General features: G+C 35.9%; 1 protein-coding gene across 8 annotated transcripts in view; it reads right to left on the bottom strand.

Moving 5' to 3' along the window:
• FILIP1 (filamin A interacting protein 1) overlaps nucleotides 1-25725 on the bottom strand; it is a 296630-nt gene that overhangs the window by 255102 nt on the left and 15803 nt on the right. For 7 of the 8 annotated variants that reach the window (XM_042986689.1, XM_042986682.1, XM_042986688.1 and 4 more), the window contains one exon: nucleotides 12418-12546. The gene's annotated coding sequence lies outside the window, so the exon portion shown is untranslated. Of the gene's footprint in view, nucleotides 1-12417; nucleotides 12547-18859; nucleotides 18876-25725 lie in introns of those variants that run through there. The other variant, XM_042986684.1, reaches the window with a different exon arrangement.

A 25725-nucleotide genomic window follows, 5' to 3' on the forward strand; every position in this document is an offset into this window, starting at 1 on the left:
GGAAAGAGAGAAAGAAACAAGAGAGCTCTATGTACTGATATAAAGTAAATTTTAAGACATATTAAGTGAAAACACTTAGGTACAGAAAAGTATGTGTAGTATATTAAGAAGTGAAAAATGGTCAACATATTTATTAGGTGTACATCTTGGAAGGATACATAGGAAATATAAGAGTAATTGACTCCGAGGAGGGCACTCAAAAACTGGGAAAAAAGGGACACCTGGGTGGCTCAGCCAGTAAAGTGTCCAACTTCAGCTCAGGCCATGATCTCCCAGTTCTTGAGTTCAAGCCCCACGTCGAGCTCTGTGCTGACAGCTCAGAGCCTGGAGACTGCTTCAGATCCTGTGTCTCCTCTCTCTTTGCTCCCCCCCTGCTCTCTCTCTCTCTCTCTCTCTCTCTCAAAAATAAATAAGCATTAAAAAAATTAAAAATAAAAAAATAAAAATAAAAACAATTGGGAAATAAAAGCAAACAAGACACCATTTTAATTTTGAACTTATAACCATAGAGTTGTATATCACTAAAAACCATAATCAAAAAATTTTAAATAAGTTTTGAATATCCAAAAAATCGAGTTCATATTCATTGAAAAGTGGGTTTGGCTATAAATATATATTTAGCTGCAAAAGAAACTGCTAGGCAACTCCCCTTCACCCAGATCTAAGTCTAAGTCCATACAAAAGGAAATAGACAGATGCGATATTTCAGTTCTATTAAACTTTCCCACTACAGCCCCATCTTGGACGCTATCTGTGCCAGATACCTTTGCTTGCCCTTTCTGATCCATTCTCCATCTTTCCTTGGGTTCACCTGAAGACTTGAGGGAAAAATCACAGTGATATTTGGATATTATTTTCCTTGTTCCTATCCTTTCCAGTTACCCCAAGTACGGCTGTCTTTGTCTACCATAGGTCAAACCTCCTGTTATGGGCCCTGCTCCAACAGCTTCATTTGTGTTCCAGTGCCAGCCCCTTCATTCCCAGCTCACAATCCCATCACACTACACACATGACTACACAGGAATGGTAGCAGCCCCATGACACTCAGAACAAGATTACTGCTCTATTCTTTGTTGCTTCCTCATACCCCGACCACATCTTCATAAATAATTCCTCTTCAAAACTCTCCTCAAATTATGAGTAGGTCATTTCACAGCAAATCCCAACTGGTAAATCATTTCAAGCCTTACCAGTAGTTCTCCAAATAATATTTACACTTTCTGTGTCTCAACTCCTCTCCTTTTTCTCTCAAGATGTAATTCAAGACTCATTTAACTTCACACTGATATTCTTCTTTCTTTATATTTCACAGAACAAAAATATGTGCAGAGCCCTTGTTTTCTTCACATCTCACTTCAGCATTCAAATCATTTTCAGTTTGGAGAATCATTTTTGAAAGAGGCTTTTCATCTCATCATAAGTCAGTCCAGATTTTCTAGCCCACAGTGATTGACAGCTTTGCCTGACTGAGTGACCAGGATGGAAAATTTAGGAGCCCTGTGCTAGGCAGCAGGGCCAGTTTTTATAGGCATGTGACCTGTGTAGTCAGACAGGAACCCATAGTTAGAAGGGCTCCATACTTGGTTTAATGCAGTGCTTACCATCTTGAAAATACAACATTTTAAATAATTAATTAATTAATTTTAGAAAAAGAGAGAGCGTACAAGCAGGGGAGGGGACAGGAGAGGAAGAGAGAATCTTAAGCAGGCTCCACACTGAGTGTGGAGCCCAATGCAGGGCTTGATTTCATGATAATGAGATCGTGACCTGAGCCAAAATGGAGTCAGACACTTAACCGACTAAGCCACCCAAGTGCCCCAAAAATATCAAGTATTTTTTTTAACAAAGAGCTCTGCATCTTTATTTTTCACTGGGTCCCATGAATTAAGATGGCCCACAAAGATCCCTACTTTCTAGTAGAGATAGTCATACCCTGTGTTATCCCTTCCCTCTTAGCATGGGCTGGACCTAGTGCCTGACCTCCAACAAATAGAATACATAATAATAAATGTCACTTCCAAGATTCTTTTACAAAGACACTATGGCTTCCATTTTGTGATCTCCCTTTCTCTCGGTCTCTCTAACACATTGACCCATATTAGTTCTCAAACCTAGATTCCAATATAGTTTTCCCAGGCTATTTTGGTGTGAATGGCTTAGCATGGTAAAGCAACCTATCCTTTTTTAAATTATTTTTTAATTTAAAAAAAAGTTTTTTTAATGTTTATTTATTTTTGACAGAGAGAGACAGACAGAGCATGAGTGGGGGAGGGGCAAAGAGAGAGGAGACACAGAATATGAAGCAGGCTCCAGGCTCTGAGTTGTCAGCACAGAGCCCCACACAGGGCTCCAACTCACAGACCGCAAGATCATGACCTGAGCCGAACTCAGACGCTCAACAACTGAGCCACCCAGGCGCCCCTTAATTTTTTTTTTTTAATCTTTATTTATTTTGAGAGAGAGACCGAGTGTGAACAGGGGAGGAGCCAAGAGAGGGAGACACAGAATCCAAAGCAGGCTCCAGGCTCCGAGCTATTCAGCACAGAGCCCAACGTGGGGCTTGAGCCCACCAACCATGAGATCATGACCTGAGCCAAAGTCAGACGCTTAACCGACTGAGCCACACAGGCGCCCCTAATTTTTTTTTTAATGTTTATTTTTGAGAGAGAGAGAGAGAGCACGTGCGCGCGCATGAGTGGGGGAGGAGCAGAGAGAGAGGGAGACACAGAATCAGAAGTAGGCTCCAGGCTCTGAGCAGTCAGCATAGAGCCCCAGGAGGGACTCAAACTCACAAACTGAGGGATCATGATCTGAGCTGAAGTCAGATGCTTAACCCACTGAGCCACCCAGGTGCCCAGAGCAACCTATCCTTTTAAAAAATTTCAGCTAATTTGAAATATCAACACTGGCTAAATAAAGACAAACCATAAACACAAACATTATATCAAAAAATATACTTTATTCATCTTATTAACACTGGAGTATATTTTCAGCTTCTTGTTTTTAATCTCCTATAGCACCTAATTTAGTCCTAAAGGAAATACTTCTTTAGTGGTAAATAATTACAAGAGCAAAGAAGGTGAATGTGGGAGGATGGAAGAAAGATTTTATTGACTTGAAAGATAGGCATTATTTTTTTTTTTTTAAGTTCATTTATTTATTTTGAGAAAGAGTGACAGCATAGGCAGTGGAGGGGCCAAGAGAGAGGGAGAGAGAAACCCAAGCAGGCTCTGTGCGGTCAGTGCAGAGCCCAATGTGGGGCTTGAACTCACGATCTGCGAGATCTTGACTTGAGCCAAAATCAAGAGTCTGATGCGCAATCAACTGAGCCACCTAGACGCCCCTAGATAGGCATTATTCTTAACATTTTGCTTACAATTTCCTAATAATTCTTATTATTTTATGCATTCTTGTTTAACCAGTTTTCATATGTCCAAAGGTTACTTAAAGCATAAACAGAAATTAGTAACATCTTTAAAGACATTATATAATTTTATGTGCTTGCATAGCAATGAGATTATTTGTACGAAATTATATATATGTGTGTGTATGTACACATATGTATATATGCACATATATATCTTTTAATTTACATCCAAGTTAGTTAGCAATTAGTGCAATAATGATTTCAGGAGTAGAATCCAGTGAATCATCCCAGCAAGTGTCTTCCTTAATGCCCCTTGTCCATTTAGCCCAACCCTCCTTCCACAACCCCTCCAGCAACCCTGTTTGTTCTCTATATTTGAGTCTTTCATGTTTTGTCTCCCTCCATGTTTTTATATTATTTTTGCTTCCCTTCCCTTATGTTTATCTGTTTTGTATCTTAAATTCCACACATAAGTTAAGTCATATAATATTTGTCTTTCTCTGACTAATTTTGCTTAGCATAATACACTCTAGTTCCATCCATGTTGTTGCAAATGGCAAGATTTCATTCTTCTTGATTGCCTAGTAATACTCCATTGTGTATATATGTATATATGTATATATATATACATACACACACACACACACACACACACACACACACACACACATACACACACACCACATCTTCTTTATCCATTCATCGGTTGATGGACATTTGGGCTCTTTCCATACTTTGGCTATTGGTGATAGCACAGCTATAAACATCAGGGTGCATGTGCCTCTTTGAAACAGCACACCTGTATCCTTTGGATAAATACCTAGTAGTGCAATTGCTGGGTCATAGGGCAGTTCTATTTTTACTTTTTTGAGGATTTCTATACTGTTTTCCAGAGTGGCTGCACTAGTTTGCATTCCCCCCAGCAGTGCAAAAGAGTTTATCTTTCTCCACATCCTCACCAACATCTGTTGTTGCCTGAGTTATTAATTTTAGCCATTGTGACTGGTATGAAGTGGTATCTCATTGTGGTTTTGATTTGTATTTCCCTGATGATGAGTGATGTTGGGCATTTTTCATGTGTCTATTAGCCATCTGGATGTCTTCTTTGGAAACATGTCTATACATGTCCTTTGCCCATTTCTTCATTGGATTATTTGTTTTTTGGGTGTTGAGTTTGACAAGTTCTTTACAGATTTTGGATACTAATCCTTTATCTGATATGTTATTTGCAAATATTTTCTCCCATTCCATTGGTTGCCCTTTAGTTTTGCTTACTGTTTCCTTTGCCGTGCAGAAGGCTTTTATCTTGATGAGGTCCCAATAGTTCATTTTTACTTTTGTTTACCTTGCCTTCCCAGAGCAATCACTTCAAGATATGAAACATTTTATATCTTGTTGAGTAAGTTGACGTGTTGAGTAAGAAGTTGCTGCCGCTGAGGCCAAAGAGGTTTTTGCCTGCTTTCTCCTCTAGGATTTTGATGCCTACCTGTCTTACATTTAGGTCTTTCATCCATTTTGAGTTTATTTTTGTGTATGGTCTAAGAAAGTGGTCCAAGTTCATTCTCCTGCATGTTGCTGTCCAGTTTTCTGAACACCATTTGCTGAAGAAACTGTCTTTATTCCATTGAATATTCTTTCCCGTTTTGTCAGAGATTAGTTGGCCATAAACTTGTGGGTCCATTTCTGGGTTCTCTATTCTGTTCCATTGATCTGAGTGTCTGTTTTTATGCCAGTACCATACTGTCTTGATGATTACAGCTTTGTAATACATCTTGAAGTCCGGGATTGTGATGCCTCCAGCTTTGGTTCTCTTTTTCAGGATTGCTTTGGCTATTTGGGGTCTTTTCTGGTTCCATACAAATTTTAGGATTGTTTGTTCTAGCTCTGTGAAGAATGCTCGTGTTATTTTGGTAGGGATTGCACTGAATATGTAGGTTGCTCTGGATAGTATTGACTGCATAAAAGTATTTTTTTAAAAAAAGATATGTAAGGTATTAATCCTAAAATAATTATTATTATTTACCATTATCAAAACTGACCTTCCTAGTGACTTATACTCTGTGAAAGCAGTCTTAATGTTAACAATAAATAAAGCAAGAAATTCAGAAATCCATATTTCCTCTATTAAAATGTTTCATATCTTGAAGTGATTGCTCTGTGATATCAAAGAGTGTGTTTGTATATAAAAAAGAATTAATGCTTAGAACTTTGGGTCTGTGGATAGACTTTAAGGTGAGCCATGAGGCCTGTTTGTGTTTTTTAGTATCAAAAATATTTTCAGAGGCACCTGGATGGCTCAGTCAGTTAAATGTTGACTCTCGATTTTGGTTAAGGTCATGATCTCACAGTTCATGGGATTGGATCCCACATAGGGCTTGGCAGTGACACCAGGGAGCCTGCTCAGGATTCTCTCTCTCCTTCTCTCTTCTGTCTCTCCCCCACTCTCATTCTCTCTCTCTCTCTCTCAAAATAAATAACCTTAAAAAATCATATTTTCCTTATTTTTAAAATATCAACTCAAATTTAAGAAACCAATATTATATATATATATATATTTTTTTTTTTTTTCTTAAAGTAGGCTTCACGCCTAGCATGGAGCCCAGTGTGGGGCTTGAATTCATGATCCTGACATCAAGACCCAAGGTGAGATCAAGAGTTGGACACTTAATTAACTGAGCCACGCAGGCGCCCCATGAAATCAATGTTATATTTGATAAAAAGTCACAAAATCATCACAATATGGTAAAGTTTTGAAGAAAAAAAAAAAGACCTTGCTATAATGCAGATAGATTAAGGATTGAGTTGAGGCTGCCACAGAAATATTTAATCCTAATTGTGTGACATTTGTAGACTTAAAGTCTTGAATATAAGCATCCAATTAAATACAGCAGATTGAACATATACAATTTATTGTCTTTCCCTCCTGAAACCTCACTAAAATGACAGTAAGCAGATTTTTTTTTTAACCATAAGGAGAGAGAGAGGATGTGTTAAAAAAAAAAAATCATAGCAACAACATTTTGGAGGCTGGAAAGCAGATGGATGAATGATAATTAACTTCACAAACCTGAGAATACTAAAACCTAAGCCAACATAAGGGAAATATAGAAAGAGACTACAGGATCTCAGCAATGCTCAGAAAATTGACACATCAATAACATTTGAAAGTCAAAGTTGGTACAAATGGACCTTGAAAGATCAAAACACTATAGAAACCTCCTCATCCCCACCTCCAATACCTCTCTCAGCATCCAAGCTACTATCTTCTCCCCAACCCTGGGAGACAAACTGAAGATTTGCTCTCTGGAAAATTGAACCATAGAGACGATGAACTCAGGGACAAGACATTGAAACAAAATGATCAAGTGAAAGTTAACTTGATGAATAATGAGATCTTTGACCCCTATTACCAAGAGAATAGAGGATTTCTTCTAGCCCAAGAAAAATTAATTAAAGATCCTGATTATCAGGCCCTGCCAGATGATCCTGAAATAAAGTTCACCTGTTGACTAGTTCTCCATACACATCCAGAACTTCAAATAATCTTGCACTGCCTTATCACATAACATGAGCAGATGGCCAAAGATAAACAGATATTTAAAGAAAAGTCTCTAACATGAAGACAGTAATGAAAAAAGGAAAAAGAACTTGGGATAACAAGATATGCAGAAAGATATGCAGAAAGAAAAATATAGCATTCCATAATTTTTTTAATTTCTTAGAAATTAAAAATGCAAAAGCAACTTCCTCTTCTGCTCATAGCATTGTAACTGGTTCCAAACTAGCCCTCACAGCATTAAACAAACAAACAAACAAACAAAAAACTATGCAACTGGACAAAATGTACGAATTAGTTGTTGATATAAATCAGATGTTTGACAACTAGAGCACAGGATAGTGATCCCTAAGAAAAGAAAAACATACAAGGTGAATGAAACACACATTTGACTGACTTTCCCTTGGAAGCAAATCCCAGACTATGGCAGAGACAGATGGAGGCCAAGGTTGCACTGCTTCTGAGAAAACAGATTGGAGTTCATTCAAGTCTGCTGAGGCTGTAATTCGTGGAATAGGGTGCTAAAGAAGAAGGAGTTATGTAGAGAATGAGCCCTAGAAATATGCATCAAAGACTCATTAAGATTTGAGGCAAATACTAATAAAAGACGAGATAGTGCAAGGCCTGGCAGAAATCAACTACCAGAGAGCTGAGACCGGAATGGAAATTCTGGAGGCTTGCATGGTCAAGAGATGATAGAATTCCAACTGTCAGAGTGGAGAAACTTCACTAACAGCCTAGGCATTTAATTGTGATCACAACAAGTCCACACCTTACAAGTCCGGTTGCTTAAGGTGTAGAGCAAAGGCTACTCTGTATCTGCCCTAATCGCATTTAAAAATAAGATTCAGAAGTATCAAGTTTATTTGGCAAGTAAATTGAGTATAAAACCCAATGTTCTTGAAAGGAAGAAAATATCTCGGCTCACAATGATGTACAAGCCACAATGACTAATAAGAAATTTTAAATTCCTAGGCATACAAAGAAGCATGAAAATGTGATCATAGGCAGAAAACAAACAAACAAAAAACCAGAGACTGTAACAGACTCAGGAATGGCAAAATTTGGGTATCAGCAGACACGGATTTTAAAACAGCTTTTATAAATGTATTTATGGATTTAAAGGACAAGATGAGCTATGGGTGTAAAGACAGGGAAAATCTCAATAGAGAAATTGAAACTTTACAAAAAGAATAAAATTCGGGAAAAAATACAATATCCGTAACAAAAATTTTATTGGCTAGTTTTAGCAGCAGATTAGACATTGCAGAAGAAAAAAATCAGTGAACTTAAAAACAGGGCAAAGAACAGTAGAATATCCAAATTGAAGCACAGAAAGAAAAAATATTGAATATAATTATGAGCCCCTCTGTGACTTGTACGACAAATCAAAAGGTCTAAAATCAAAAGGTGTAAACATATTATAAGTGAATATGTTAACTATCTTGGATTTAAATAAAATGTAAAAAAAAATAAAATGTAAGTGAATTCCCAGAGGGGACAGAGATTGAAGCAGAAAACATATTTAAAGAAATAATGCCAAAAATACTTCCAAATTTAATAAAAACTGTCAACCTACAAATCCCAGAAGCTCAATATACTCTCAGCAATATAAGCTTTAAAAAAACCCAAAAAACCCACAACTATATATCCAAATGAAGTGAAATCACTATCTCAAAAAGGTATCTGTACTTCTATGTTCATTGCAGCATTATCCTTAATATCCTAGACATGGAAACAACCTAAATGCCCATTGATAAATGAATGGATAAAGAAAAATGTAATTATATACATATATATATATATACATAAACACATATGTATACATATTATGTATACATAAACATACATATATATAATATATATTCATTCAGTAATACTCTCATGTATTAATATATTATATGAGTTATAATATATTATATATAATTATATTATGCTATTTGTGATATAATATATATGCATAAGCAAGAAATGGGATTTAATGGCCACACTTTGGGAGTACCCCAGGTCTTCCAGAATCCTATTTCCTGCTTACTGTAGGGAATGATGGGAAGATAATGTTGTGGGATGTAAGGAGTAAAGTTAAAGAAAAAAGAAAAAAAAAACAAAAAACAGAAGAGGCCTGTAGGACATACCTACAGGAAAAAAACTGAAAGAGCAACTTATACCAAGCAGGGTGGAAACACTCATGCTCCAATAGGAGATGAAGAAGAACATGGTAAATTTTACCAAAGCTAAGTATTAAACATGGAGAAAAGGTGAATTGGCTCTTGAGTACAAAAATAAAGGGATACTAAAGTACATTAGCAGCTGATCAAATCAGTTGTATATCTGTTTATTCCCTTAAGGATTTTTTTTAATGTTTATTTATTTTTGAGAGAGGGAGAGAGAGAGAGAGAGAGAGAGAAAGAGGCAGACACAGAATTCAAAGCAGGCTCCAGGCTCCGAGCTGTCAGCAAGAGCCCAACGTGGGGCTTGAGCCCACAAACCGTGAGATCGTGACCTAAGCCAAAGTCAGACACTCAAATGACTGAGCCACCCAGGTGCCCCTATCCCTTTAAGGAATGTTGAATCCAATAAAAACATTTGAAAAATTGCACAGGTAAATAAATAAATAAATAAATAAACAAACAAGATATGATTATATTATATATTATTACATATATTATATTCATTCTTTAATATTCACATATATATGAATATTACTCAGCTATTAAAAAGAAGGAAATTCTTCCATTTGCAACAGCATGAATGGACCTTGGAGACATTATGCTAAGTGAGATAAGTTAGAAAAAGATAAATACTGTATGATCTCACTTATATGTAGAATCTAAAAAAGCTAAACTCAAAAAACAGAGAGTAGATGGTGGCTGCCATGGACTGACAGGGAGGAGAAATGGAGAGATGTTGGTCAAAGTATACAGACTTCCAGTTATAAGATGATCTGGGGATTTAATGTTCAGTATGGTGACTATAGTTAACAATACTATAACATATACTTGAAAGTTGCTAAGAGAGTGGATATATATATTTTTAATACAACTTATTGTCAAGTTGGCTAACATACAGTGTATGTAGTGTGCTCTTGGTTTTGGGGGTAGATTCCTGTGGTTCATCGCTTACATACAACACCCAATGCTCATCCCAACAAGTGCCCTCCTCAATGCCCATCAGCCATTTTCCCCTCTCCTTGGCCTGCCCGTCCCCCTCAATCAACCTTCAATTGATTTGTTCTCTGTATTTAAGAGTATCTTATGGTTTGCCTCCCTCCCTCTCTATTTGTAACTATTTTTCCCCTTTCCCTTCCCCCATGGTCTTCTGTTAAGTTTCTCAAGTTCCACATATGAGTGAAAACATATGATATCTCTCTTTCTTTGAGAGAGAAACTCATTTCTTATTTAAGACTTATTTAAGAGAATGGATCTTAAATATTCTCATCATCACAAACACAAAAAAAAGTAATTTTGTGAGGTGATGGAGGTGTTAACTAACCTTATTGTGATAATCATTTCACAATATATATGTATATCAAATCATTACATTATATATCTTAAATTTACAACAATGTTATATGTCAACTACATTTCAATAAAGCTGGAAAAAAATCTCAATAATAAAAAAGAGAACCACAGCAAAGCATAGTCAAATTATTGAAAACCAAGGATAAAACACAATCTTAAAAGCAGTCAGAGGAAAAAAAATACATTACATACAGGGGAAAAATGGCAACAATTATCATGACTTCTCATAAGGAACATTGCAAGCAGGAAGAAAATGAAATGACATCTTTAAATAGCTACAAGAAAAATAAAACTAGAATTGAGTCTACAATTCCATGTTCAGTAGACATAGAAAACATCCTTTAAAAATGATGGTAGCACTGAGTAGTGTATAGAATTGTTCAGTCATTATATTGTACACCTCAAATTAATATAACACTGTATGTTCATTATACTTGAATTTTTTTAATGGTATAAAAAAAGATGGTAGAATGAAGATATTTACAGATAAAACCTGAGTTTGCCACCAGAAAACCTATACTACAAGAAATGTTAAAGGAGGGGCGCCTGGGTGGCTCAGCTGGTTAAGCATCTGACTTTGGCTCAGGTCATGATCTCACATTTTTGTGAGTTGGAGCCCCACATCCAGCTCTGTGCTGGCAGCTCAGACCTGGAACCTGCTTCAGATTCTGTGTCTTCCTCTCTTTTTGCCTCTCCCCTACTCGTGCTCTGTCTCTCTCTCAAAAATAAAATAAACATTAAAATAGAGAGTGAGAAATGTTAAAGGAAATTCTTCAGGCTGAAAGAAAATGATATCAAATGGAAATTCAGATCTGTATGAAGAAATGAAAAGGACCAAAAATAGTAAATGTATTGTAGAATAGCTGATACTTTCCCAGCTGCCTAAAATCTTACAGGACTTAACTGAGTTCATCACCCTCTCCCTATTTGTGTTAACAATTAGAAAAGCAACTTCATCCAGTGTTCAAACAAACTCACGTAGCATGGTAGCCTTTGGTTTAACAGTAGTTATACGATTGGACTTGTAAAAAAAATAATAACAATGTAAATAATCTAATTAGAGCACTAAAGTCTATATATATCTGAAGCAGAAGTTTGATCTGTGCTATCCCAGATGGTAGGCATTTCCAAATTTGAGTAATGTTCATAGAATGATAAATAACTGTACCATCTTGACTACAGCCAATAAAAATATGCACCCTAGAATATTAATCCTATTCTGATCTATCTAATAAGGTTCTTATTGAAAGATTGTAGGGAAGGGAAAGATAGTAGACTTTTAAAATTCCATAGAAAAGTTGGAATATAAAGTTGAAGAAATCTACCAGAGCATGGAGGGAAAAAACAAGATGAGAAATCAAAAAGATTAAGAAAATTAGAGGATCAGTGCAGATGATTCAACAGCCTATGATTAAGAGTTTCAGAAAGAAAGAAAGAACAGAAAAAAAGAGAAAAGAAATTTTTCAAAGAAATAACTCCAGGAAACTTTACACAACTTTCTAAATTGAAAGAGGGTAATATATCCCATAGCATAATAAATGAAAAGATATGTCATCATAGAATTTCAGAACAGAGATTCTGAAGTGGGAGAAGAGAGGACATATAAAAAGAATGAAGAATCCAGATGACTGATAACTGTTCAGCTGCAACTGTAACACTTCTGAAATTCTGTGGTAAATTCATTTCCACCCTAGAATTACATTCCCAGCCAAACTTCCAAATAGGTACAAGGATAAATCAAATACATTTTTACACCTTTAATATCTCAAAAAACTTATCTTCCATTTACCCTTTGTATTAGTTATCTATTGCCACATAGTAAATTCTCCTAAAGCGTAACAGTTTAAAGTAACAAACATTTAATATCTCCCAATTTCTGTGGGTCAGCAATCTAGGAGTGGCTTAGCTGGAAGTTCTAGTTGAGGGTCTCTCCTATGATTGCAAGTCAACCTGTCAGCCAGAGATGCAGTTACCTTAAAGGCTCCACTTGGACTGAAGAATGTACTTCCAAGATTACTCATGTCATTGTTGGCAAATCTCAGTTCCTTGCTGGCTTTCGATGGGAGATTCTAGCTCTGCTGTACATGGACCTCTCTGTAAGACTGTTCAAAACAAAGCAGCTTATTTTCCACCAAGGAAATAATCTGAGACATAAAGGATAGTTTCCCAAGAGGGAAGATATAATCTTTTATAACCAATCTCAGAAGTCACTGGGGATCACTGAGAGCCGTTTTGGAGGCTAGCTACTACACTCTTTCCCTAGAAGCTACTGGAGGATGTATTCCACCAAACAAAAAAGTAAACCAAGAATGAGGAAGATTTGGGATCTAGGAAAAAAAGCAAGAAAAAGAAAGGGAATCCCTAAGAAAGAAGTGAAGTGAAAAACCCAGGTTGACAGTTGAGTCCAAGACCAGAAACAATCAATGGAGACTGGAACAGAAGATGGAGGTCTCCAGGAGGGCTGTTGCTAAGACCATGAACTAACAATTTGAGGACAGAGGTGGGGGGGAGGTATATGAATATATTACGCTGAGAATTCCACTTATAGCAAAATTATGGGTATATTTGTGAAAAACATATTAAAACTAAGCAACCCAAAACAATTGTTAAGTTAAACACACAAATTATAAAAGAAAGAAAGTATAATCCTGGCATTCCACATGAATAAAGTTACAGTAATTTAAACACTAAAAATTGAGCTAACAAAAATTACTGTATAATTAAAAATGGTGGGAGGGAAATAAAATATATTAAAGGGAAATAAATATCTGTCCGTGTGAGGGAGTATTTGGATAAAGGAGTTAATATCATCTTTTACAGTTGCAAGTCAACAGAAAATATCAACTTAAGTATTAATTTAAAAGCTTACATATGATTTTTAGATATAAGGAGGCAAATATCAGAGAAAAGACCTAGACAATTTGAAAGTACTTGCCTTCAGTCAGAGGAATTCTGACTGGAACTGATAAAACAGCAGGTGAGTATTGTTTCACCTCACAGAACTATTTGATTTTTTAAAACTACCATATACATCTCAGGGTGCCTGGGTGGCTCAGTCATTTAAGCATTCAATCCTTGATTTCAGCTTGGGTCACAATCTTTCACTTGGTGGGATCAAGCTCCTCATTGGGCTCTGCTGACAGCATGGAGTCTGCTTGGGATTCTCTCTCTCCCTCTCTCTCTCCCTTTCCCTCCCCTCCCCAGCTTGCAAGCACACATGCTCACTTTCTCTCTCTCTCAAAATAAATAAACTTAAATAAATAAATAAGTAAATAAACAAATAAAACTACCATATACATCTATAACTTAGATTTTTAAAATAATCTTATTTTTCTTCACTGAATATAATTTTAAACTCAACTTCAAATTCAGCACTAAGTTAGAAAAACATTTTTTCTGTTTACCCACAGTAAAATAAGTTTATTAAACTATATATATATATATATTCTGAAAATAAAATTATACACATTGTAAAATATGGTAACAAATGGGAAATTATCTATGGAAACTGAATTATATTTTTTGTGGAAGTATCAAATGCAGTATTATTACATAGCACATACTATCTTTATTTTTAAAAAAAATTTTAGGGGTGCCTGGGTGGCTCAGTCAGTTAAGCGCCCAAATTCAACTCAGGTCATGATCTCACGGTTGCTGGGTTCGAGCCCCACATCAGTCTCTGCACTGACTGTGGGAGCCTGCTTGGGATTCTCTCTCTCTGTCTCTACACCTCCCCCACTCACACTGTCTCTCTCTCTCCCTCTCAAAAATAAATAAACATTAAAAATTTAAAAACATAAAACAAAAATTAAAAAATTTTTTAAATGTTTATTTATTTATTTTGAGAGAGAGAAAGACAGAGCATGAGTAGAGAGAGAGAGGGAGACACAGAATCCAAAGCAGGCTCCAAGCTCTGGAGTTGTCACCACAGAGCCCAATGCAGGCCTCAAACTCACAAACCATGAAATCATGACCTGAGCTGAAGTCAGATGCTTAACCCACTGAGTCACCCAGGTGCCACTAGCACATGCTATCTTTATAGCTGGTGATTTTTTAAGGTGCCTGACTGGTTTATCTGGTAGAGCACACGACTCTTGATCTCAGGGTTTTAAGTTTGAGCCCCATGTGAGGTTTGGAGCCTACTTAAAAAAAAAAAAATGATTTTTCAAAATGCCATTGCAAAAAAAAAGCAAAATGGGTATTTTTGTAGTTGTTTATATAGAAATTTAGACAAATGAATTTAGTTGACCCAAAAGAAGAATTATTCACTCCACTGTTAAATTGCAATTCAAGCTTTTCATAAAAAAACTCCTTCTCAAATGATAATTCACTAAAAAAACCCTGAAATATGTTTCCCTTTTTTATAATAGGTCAATTATATTGATTCTAATACTTTGGAATAGTCACACCTTTTGATCATCTTGTTGAATATAATCAAATCTTTTATTTATTTTGATATTTTAAAAATTTGTGTCAAGTAAGGTCTTTCTGCCTAAAAAACAAAAAAACAAATAAATGAAGAAAGGGAGGAAGGAAGGAAGGAAGGAAGGAAAGAAAGAAAGAAGAAAGGAAACAGGGAAGGAAGGAAGGAAGGAACATAGGAAGAAAAGGAAGAAAGGAGAGAGAAAGGAAGAGAAGGAAAACATTTCAGGGAGTACAAATTCTTGAGTGTAGTCAGTTCTTTGCAAAGCAGATTAGAGAGAAAAGACTGCCATCTCAGCCCAGCCTACTGTTCCCTTGCCTAACCTTAACAATAAAGCCTCAGTATATTAGAACTCAAGCAGAAACCACTAACCAAGAAGAACTAAAAGTGTGTTCCTTGCCCAAATGCAGCACTCAAACAACAAAATAAGGCTGTAAAAGACACAAAGTGTTACACAAGGTAAACTACAAGTACTGGAATTCCATTTATTGCCAGAACCTTTGGAGCGTTCGGGAGTTCTGTTTATTCATAGATCTAATTATAGCTTTCTTAAAAATCAAATGAAGACCTTGGGGCACCTGGGTGGCTCAGTCGGTTAACCATCCAACTTTGGCTCAGGTCATGATCTCACATCATGCCCTGCATGGGTTCAAGCCCTGCATCAGGCTCTGTGTCAAAAGCTCAGAGCCTGGAGCCTGCTTTGGATTCTGTGTCTCTCCCTCACTCTGCTCCTCCCTCATTCATGCTCTGTCTCTCTCTGTCTCTCAAAAATAAGAAAAATTTAAAAAAATTAAAAAAAAATCAAATGAAGACCTTAAACTTTTCTCTTGACTTTCTCTTTCCCTTCTTTCTCACCCTATTTTCTTCCCTTCCTGTTTGCTTCCTTTCCTGTTCTTTTCCCTTCCCACTGCTTTCCTTTCTTTTCACTTCCCTTCTCCACACAGGGTAATGAATGATGAGGTTAAGGGGATGTTGTGCAGAGGCACATCAGCTGCTGGTGTCCAAGGAGACAGAGTGCAAAGCAGGAAGGTAAAGCCATGAGGAGGTTCATCAGTCATGTGTACACTTGCACCAAAAGATGCAGGATGGGGAGAGTGGGGGCTGCATGGAGATGGTAGCTGAAGGAGACAATGAGATTGGGAGAATGACACAATAGGAAAATAAATAAATCATTTGAGACAATCAATACTTATATTAAAAATAATGAAAGCCAGATTTCTCACTATTGGAGAAAGTACTTACATGGCAAGAGAGAAGACCGGAAAAAACCTTGATGTGTTCAATTGGAACTAGAGGTTTATCCAATCAGCATAAAGTCATAGTTTTAAGATTTTCTTATGTTCAGACTATTCCTTCCTAAGTGGGCAATGAGCCAGTTAGCACTGGCTGTAGAGATCTTAATCATAGTAGTAAAGGTGTTAAAAATATTTTTTTTCTTGCTTTGTCTTAAAGATCACTGACCAAAATCAAAGACTAAAATAATACCTTAATTAAAAACTTAATTAAAACTAAAAAAACATAATAAATAAATAAAATTAAAGGGAAAAAAACTTAATTAAAAAGAAAAACACAGGGCACCTGGGTAGGTCAGTTGGTTAAGCATTCCACTCTTGATTTCAATGCAGGTCATGATCTCACCATTCATGGGATCAAACCCCTCAATGGGCTCTGTGCTGACAACATGGGGACTGCTTGGGATTCTCTCTCCCCCTCTCTCTCTCTCTGTCCCTCTCCCACTCATGTGCTCCCTCCCTCTCATTCTCAAAATAAATAAGTAGACATTTTTTTAAATGATAAAACATTGTGTTTATTTACATTAACATTGTTCAGAGAATATATAATTTACTTAGTGTATATTATAATGCATGTAATAATTCAGTATATATGCCATATAAAATAAAATATCCTTCATTGTCATTTCACGCTGGCAAATACAATAGGAAGAACATACAAATTGAGTGCAAGGAAAAACCTCCAGGGGAAGTTGAAAACAACATTTTGGCTGGCAGTAAAACTGCACAGCTGGTGCCATTTGGGGAATAAAAAGGAAAAATATTTTTAAAGCTTAGTGATTTTTTTTTAAGAGGGCTCAAAAAAAAAAAAAAACCTCCAGTTTCTTAAAAACATTTTTTGTGAACTTAAAACCTTATGTTCTCTGTTTTCCCATAGTTTTAATAGTTCCAGTCAATATTCAAAAGGTATTTTTCTTTCAGAACTTGAAAAAATATGATACTAAAAATCAGGTATTATGATTAGGTAAGAATAGAAAGCAATAGGGGGTGGTATAAGGATAGCCTTACCAATAATTCAAATATATTATAGAAAACAATAATCTTAAATGTATAGGAATAACATTGGAATAAAAGACCACTAATGGAATAAACAGGAGAGCACAGGAATAGACCTTGTTATAAGAGCTAATATAAGGTGGAGCCTGACTGGTTTAGTCAATAGAGCATGTTACTCTCGATCTCAGGGTTGTGAATTCAAGCCCAAAGTTAGGCCTGGAGCTTACTTTAAAAAACAAACAAACAAACAAACAAACAAACAAACGGTTAATATAAGATATAGGAAGAATTACAAATCAATGAAAAAGGAGAAAAATATCAAAGAAATCATGGCAATTTGTGAATTTTGAAAAAAAAAAGTCAATTTGTGTTTACCTCACCCTGTATTCCCAAATAAAATTCAAAAAGATTAAATATTAGAGTCTTAAAAAAATCAATACCAAAGGAGAAAAAAAAAGAAGAGTAAGCATTTGTCAAATATCCGACATATAAACAACATAATATTGAAAATATAAAAACAATGTACCTAGGGGAACCTGGCTGGCTCAGTCAGTAGACCATGCAACTCAGGGTCATGAGTTTAAGTCCCACACTGGGTGTGGAGCCTACTCAAAAATAAATGCACCTAGAAAAGTAAACTGAAATATAAAAGAAAGTAACAAACTAGAAAAAAAAATTTTAATAGTAAAGATGACCAAAAAAGGGAGCTATTTCTTTACTTTGCAGGAAGTTCCTATAAATCAATAAGAAAACCACAAATGATATCAGCCAGTAATTGTCAAATGAAAAAAATAAAAATACCCAATTAAAAGGTAGAAAATGCCCTCATAACTAGTGAAAGAAATAATTTAAAAGCAACCTTTCTATATAAAAAACCAAGAAAGTATTTGTGATACACTCTTATCTTGGAAGCCCCCACTGAACATGACTGGCTATATTCATGCCCTTGTGGAGTCCTCTCCTCATTGACGCTGGCCTCAACCATATGACTTTCTTTGGCGAATGAGACATTAGCAAGAATGATACAAGCAAAGGTTTGATAAGGATTTGCATACTGGGACCACTCTTCTTGGAATACTCTTTCTTGGAGGTCATTTGCCATTCTGGAAACAAAATTGAGTTGGACCATTGAATGATTGGAGGCTGTATTGGGATCCTAAAGGATGAAAGGTCATCTTGGACATCCCATACTCTGCTGAGCTCCCAGATAAATAAAATCACATAAAGAATCTCAGCTATGCCATGTAAAACAGAACCTCACAGTCAACCCATGGAATTATGAGAAATGAATCATTCTTGTTTTAAGTCACTAAGATTCATGGTAATTTGTTACAAAGCAGTAGATAATTGATATAATTTTTTCCCATATCACCAAAATAAAATTAACAAAAAGGTAACCATACATCAAACTAAAAACTTTTGCAAAATACAGGAAATCACCAACAAAATTAAAATGCAACCTACTGAATGAATGCAAATATTTGCAAATCCAAAATATATTTAAAAAACTCATATGATAGTAAAAAAACAAACAACTCAATTAAAACTGAGAAGATGATCTATATAGAAATTTTTTCAAAGACATACAGATAGACAACAGGTACATGAAAAGGTGCTCAGCACCACTAATCATTATGTAAATGAAAATTAAAACTATAGTGAAATACCACTTCACCCCTGTTAAAAAGGCTATCATCCAGGTACCTGGGTGGCTCAGTTGGTTAAGCATCTGACACATGATCTCAGCTCAGGTCTTGATCTTGGGGGCTTGAGTTCAAGCCCTACACTGGGCTCCACGCTGGGCATAAAGCCTACTTAAAAAAAAAAAAGGCTATCATCAAAAAGACAAGAAATAACAAGTGTTGGCAAAAATGAAAATGGGACCTTTATGCACTTTTGGTGGGAATATAAATTTGTTCAGCCACTGTGGAAAATAGCATGGAGTTTCCTCAAAAAAATTCAAAAAAAGAACTCTTATATGATCCAGCAATCCCACTTCTGGGTATTTACCAGAAAGAAACAAAAACACAGGAACTCAAAAAGATATCTGCACCCCCATGTTCGCTGTAGCATTATTTACAATATCCACAACATAGAAAAACCCCAGTGTCCACCAACAGATGAACAGATAAAGAAGTTATAATATATATAATATTACTTAGCCATAAGAAAAGAAAATCCTGGATGGACCTTGAGGGTATTAGGCTAAGTGAAATAAATCAAACAGAAAAAGATAAATACCATATGATTCCACTTATATATGGTACCTAAAAAACAAATAAAACAAAACAAACAAGCTCATAGTTACAGAGAACATATTGATGGTTGTCTGGGTGGGGGGTGGGGGGGTGGGGAGGAGAAGGCAGTGGCAGTGGTGAGAAAATGAGTGAAAGGGGACAAAGGTACCAACTTTCAGTTATAAAATAAATAAGTTCTAAGGATGTTATTTACAGCATGGTGACTACAGTTGATACTGTATTGCATATTTCAAAGTTGCTAAAAGAGTATATCTTAAAAATTCTCATAAGGAAAAAAAATTGTAATTATGTATAGTGACAAATGTTAACTAGACGTATGTGGTGATCATTTCACAATATATACGTACATCGATTCATTATGTTGTACACCTGACCAACTAACATGGTGTTAGTACACCAACTAACATAATGTTATATGCCAATTATATCTCAATAAAAAGTGATGATAATAATACAGTAATAGTGTACTTTTTTCCCATATAATTTGCTTGCCTATGATTTCCTATTTTGAGTCTGATTCTTAAAACAATGTAAATATACTAATAGTTTAAAAGATGTCAAATATGTATCATTAGTGTTCTAAATGTGTGTTTTGTTTTTTTTAATATATCAAGGGCACTAGAGAATAACTTGGTAGTATAACACTGCCAGGAAATTATTTGGCAATAAATTTCAACAATTTAAAAAATGTTCATTGAGCACCCTGAACTCCCTAACTTTACTTCTAGAAATCTATTCAGAGGAAAAAACACTTGGTTACAAAAAAAAAATTATAAATACATTCATTGTATTATTATATATTGAGAAACAAAAACATCCATACCCACATGACTTTACTATTCAGTTGTCCTCACTAACATCACTTTATTATTCCACTGTCTTCATCAACATGACTTTACTATTCTAAGAAATTCTTGGAAGATAAGAATTGGAAATATCTTTATTGTTCATTTCTGGGATGTCCTGCAAGCACATTTACAGAAGCATCAGACTGTTCAACTTTTAAATAGGTGAGACCAAATAACTGTTTTCTCTTCCAGTCTCTAAAACTTTACCCTCAAAGTTTCACCTTGCCTATATTCTAATCAATCCTAAACTATCATATGATTCTTACCTTATCTTAGTCAAGCCCTTTTATTAAAGGATTCACTTTAAATCAGATCCCCAAAGGGCACCTCTTGATCTTGGCTCAGGTCATGATCTCACGGTTTGTGGGTTCGAGCCCCACATTGGGCTCTGCACTGATGGCATGGAGCTTCTTGGGACTCTGTCTCTCCTTCTCTCTCCCCACCCCCCTGCTTGTGCCCTCTCTCTCTCAAAATAAATAAATAAACTTTAAAAAAAAATCAGGTCCCCCCAAAGTCTTATAAATCTCCCAAACTGCTCTCATCTTTCTGAGATGCTAAGATTCTGTCAAGATAGTGGTCTCTTTCACTGAGTTAAGCAATAAATTCAAGTTTGCCTTATCACCAGATTATGTTGGTGCTGCTTTGGGGGAGCTGGCATTCAACATGAATGCAAAAGATGAAATAATATTCATACTAAATAATTAAAGGAAAGTTACTGTAGAGGTAGAAAACTTTTCCTTTTTTCCCTTCTATGGTTCTTTGGTCTAATAATTAAATTGTTGTTAAGATAGATTAACAGGAGAAAAACAAACAAAATTATGTATATATGGGAACCCCATAAAAATATGAAAACTCAAAGGGCAACTAGGTAATTGAGGTTTATATAACATCCTGCAAAAGGAAAGGGGTAGACAATTGGGGATACAAAGGGAAGGATGGTCATTCACAGCAAGGCAGAGGAGATGTTTAGAGAGCAAAGGTTGTCCTGTTATGCAGATAAGTTTCTTAGAGAAAAAGGTATCTGTGGAAATAGCTCTCTTAGTGGTATAGGACCCCTTTGCAATGTAAATTTAGGCAGTTGAGGGGGAAGTAAAAGCTTTTCCCTGAATCTGCTGGGTTTTGATTGCTGTTAGCTAAAATAATCCTCATATTTTGGGGAGGTAAATTCTGCTCCCCTTTATTACTAAATAAAATGAGGTATTTCTATTTTCTAATTTTTTTTTAACATTTACTTATTTTTGAGAGAGAGAGACAGAGTGCCAGTGGGGGAGAGGCACAGAGAAAGGAGGTCAGAGTATCTGAAGCGGGCTCCAGGCTCTGAGCTGATAGCTCAGAGCCTGATGCAGGGCTCGCACTCAGGAACCACAGGATCATGGCCTGAGCCAAAGTCGGACGCTTAATCCCAGGTACCCCAAATGAGGTATATCATTTCAAAGAAATAGAGAAATATGGAATAAGTGGAAAATGCTTAGGTTATAAGTTAAACATAACAAAATTATATTTATAGTATGATTCCAACTATGGGTTGTTTAGAAAGGAAAGGAAGGAAGGAAGGAAGGGTGAGAGAGAAAGAGGAAGGAAAGGAGAGCGAGTGGGAGAGAGCAGAACAGCTCAGTGTTTCCCTTTGAGTGTTGAAATATAAATTTTTTCTGCATCTCTTATTTTCAAAATTCTTTAATGAAAAAAAATTGTAATAATGAAAATATTTTGAAAAAATATTAAGAAATAATTTTTAAACAATATTAAACATATAAACAAGATATAATTATCTTTCCCAGCCTTGTATCCAAAGGATACAATCATTATTATGGTATGTGAATGGGAGGGACGTAATTTGTGCAATGCTCTTTCTTCAGGCTATTGAAGCATACCAAGTTCCTCAGCAATCAAAATTAAAAGATACTGGTTAGAAGACCATTATCTAAGGAGAGACCCTAACTGGTAATTGAGGAAAATGATAGACTATTTAGTTCAGGCAGGTGCACTTCTATGAATATAAATAATCACATTACATATTCTAATATCAAGGTGGTTTCCATTATCCTCATAAATAAAGGGGGCTCTCTTATTGTCCTGTATATGACAAGATTAAAATTATTAACATAGGGAATACATAGCTTATTTCCTTCTTTTTCCCCCAACTGCTTCCACAAATCTTTCAGGTACTGCCTACTTAATTAAGCTTTGTACTTCCTTCTTTAAGAATGGAAAAGGCCTGAAAAGAACCACTGTTCTCAGGGTACTGCGTGTTTCTGGGAACACGTGGCATGGTGATCTAAAAGTAGGAAGGAAAGTAACAGTCAGAGACTGAAAACATTCTTTTAGAGTAGGAAGTGAGAGATTCCTAGGAATTTCAAAGCACTGAAAATAGGAGCGGACAACAAGAGATTTAATAAGTTTCCCTGAGCTAAGAAATTGGACCCCTTTAAACTTCTGAGAGAGACATGAATCAAGATTGGAATTTCCTTTGGAGCTGTGCTTTAAATGTAACCACTCCTACACTGAACCACATGGGTTTCCTATTGCTTCACTATTGTTATAAACATACATTAAATTCTGAATTAGTAAAGCAATGTCAGTGATTTTTTTTATTAGAATGCCTATCAAATATAGAAAGCAGAATTGAAAAGCAGCACTAGGGGTGCCTGGGTGGCTCCATCGGTTAAGTGTCCAGCTCTTGATTTCGGCTCAGGTCATGATCTCTCAATTTGTGAGTTCAAGCCCCATGTCTGGCTCCACACTGACAGTGCAGAGAGACTGCCTGGGATCCTCTCTCTCTGCCCCTCCCTCACTCATGTTCTCTCTCAAAAATAAATAAATAAACTTTAAGGAGAAAAAAAAGAAAAAAAACCACAAAATTTTTACCTAGCAAAGGGAACTCTGTACATGGTAGATAAAAGTGCAGTGGCTGGAAAAGGTATGTTTGATAGTGAAGACAGGCTCCTTCAACTGTATTCACCACAGTGTGGATGAAAAATCTCTCCAAATCACCAAACTCCCTTTACTCTGCTCTCATACTTATCAAACAACATTGTGTGATTTCTTGGTTACTTGGGCCCAGCAAATGGATGCTAGATAACAGACACAAGTACTCCAACTGATAGAAACACTGATGTTTTAGAAATAAAGTGATCTTTTAGTATGCACATATGTGCGTGCACACACACACACACACACACACACACACAGAGAGAGAGAGAGAGAGAGAGAGACTGGTCTATTATATGCTTGACTAGAGTAAACCAGTTATTTTGAGAGCTGTGATTACTGAAGTTCAAGAACTCTAGAGAAGAGAGACCACCACATCCTAGTCTGCAGTAATTTATCAGAATTTAGTGCTAGTCAGTATGGGCCAAACATTGCTACAGAGGTATTGAAGCAAAGTATCACAAAGGAACAAATGTCTAATGCTGTTATGATCATCAAGAAATTACTGGATATTGATTTTAAATTCATAGATGTGGAATATTAGTCAATAATAATAACAGATCCCATTCACATGTTAGCAAATGGTAAGATTATTTCTTTAAAGAAATTTCATGTTTGGTGAGGTCATCCTGACGTCTCCCAACCAAAGCATATTCTTCATACATGGAAAGTTGATCATCTATTACTGTAATCAACCATAAATACATAAGAAAATGATCACAGTAACATTGATCACATTAACTACATTAGTAATAAACATCACACCAGTTACTATTAATAATCCAAACAGCCTTGTGTCTAAAGAATATTTGATGTTTGTTTATACACGTGTATGTGCATTGTGAATCATCTTAGCACATGACACATTTCATCAGGGACTTAATCATATAAAGGCTTTAGTTTCAAGCCATCTAACTTTGGTATTTCAAAATACCAAAAGGCTTTGATTTACTACTACAAGCGTACCTCATTTTACTGCCCTTCACCTTATTGCACTTCACAGCTACTTCAGTTTTTTTTACAATTTGAAGGTTTATGGCAACCCCCCATTAAGCAAATCTATTGGCAATGTTCTTATGATAGCATTTGCTCACTTCATGTCTCTGTGTCACATTTCAGTAATTCTCACAACATTTTGAACTTTGTCATTATTATTATATTTGTTATGGTGATCTGTGATCCATTATCTTTGATGTTACTATTTTAATTGATGGCAAGCCACAAACTGCAACCATATAAGACAGTGAGCTTAATTGATAACTGTATGTTCTGACTGCCCTACCAATTGGCTGTTCCCCCATCTCTCTCCCTATCCTTGGGCCTCCCTATTCCCTGAGACACATATTGAAATTAGGTCAATTAATAACCCTACAATGGCCTCTAAGTGTTCAAGTGAATGAAGAATCTCACATCTCTCACTTTAAGTCAAAAGCTAGAAATGATTAAGCTTAGAGGGGAAGGCATGTCAAAAGCTAGGTCTCTTGTACCAATTAGCCAAGTAGTAAATGCAAAGGAAAAAATTCTTGAAGGAAATTAAAAGTGCTATTCCAGTGAACAAGTGAATGATAAGAAAGCAAAACAGCAATACGACTGCTTATTGACAATGTACCTGGCCACCCAACAGCTCTAATGGAAAAGTACAGTGAGATTCATTTTGTTTTCATGCCTAACAAAACATCCACTCTGCAGCCCATGGATCAAGGAGTCATTCCAACTCTCAAGTTTTATTATTTAAGAAATACATTTCTTAAGACTGTAGCTACCATTGACAGTAATTCCTCTGATGGATATGGGCAAAGTAAACTGAAAAACTTCTGGATAAGATTCACCATTCTAAACCCCATTAAGAACCATTGTGAATACATTGAAGAAGGTCAAAGTATCAACAGTAACAGGGGTTTGGAAGAAGTTGATTCCAATCCTCATGGATGACTTTGAGAGGTTAAAGACTTCAGTGGAGGAAGTAACTGTAGATGTGGTGGAAATAGTAAGAGAACTAGAATTTAATGTGGAGCCTGAGGATATGACTGAATTGCTGCAATCTCATGATCAAATTCAAATGGATGAGGAGTTGCTTCATATGGATGAGCAAAGAAAGTAGATTCTTGAGATGGATGAAGGTTTGTCCAAAGAATTTAGAATATTACATAAACTTAGTTGATAAAGCAGCAGCAGGGTTTGAGAAGATTGACTCTAATTCTGAAAGAAATTCTACTGTGAGTAAAATGCTATCAAACAGCATTGCATGCTACAAAGAAAGTGTCCATGAAAGGAAAAGTTAATACATATGGCAAACTTTATTGATGTCTTATTTTAAGAAATCGCCACAGCTAACCCATTGTTCAACAATCAGCACCCTGATCATTCAGCAGCCATCAACATCAAGGCAAGACCCTCTACTAGCAAAAGATTGCAAGTAGCTCACTGAAAGCTCAGATGATGGTTAGCATTTTTTAGCAGTAAGGTATTTTTAATTAAGGTATGTATATATTGTTTTAGACATAACGCTGTTGCACATTCAATGGACTATATTATA

Source organism: Panthera tigris, chromosome B2 (assembly GCF_018350195.1).
Source record: "Panthera tigris isolate Pti1 chromosome B2, P.tigris_Pti1_mat1.1, whole genome shotgun sequence".
Classification (NCBI taxonomy): domain Eukaryota; kingdom Metazoa; phylum Chordata; class Mammalia; order Carnivora; family Felidae; genus Panthera; species Panthera tigris.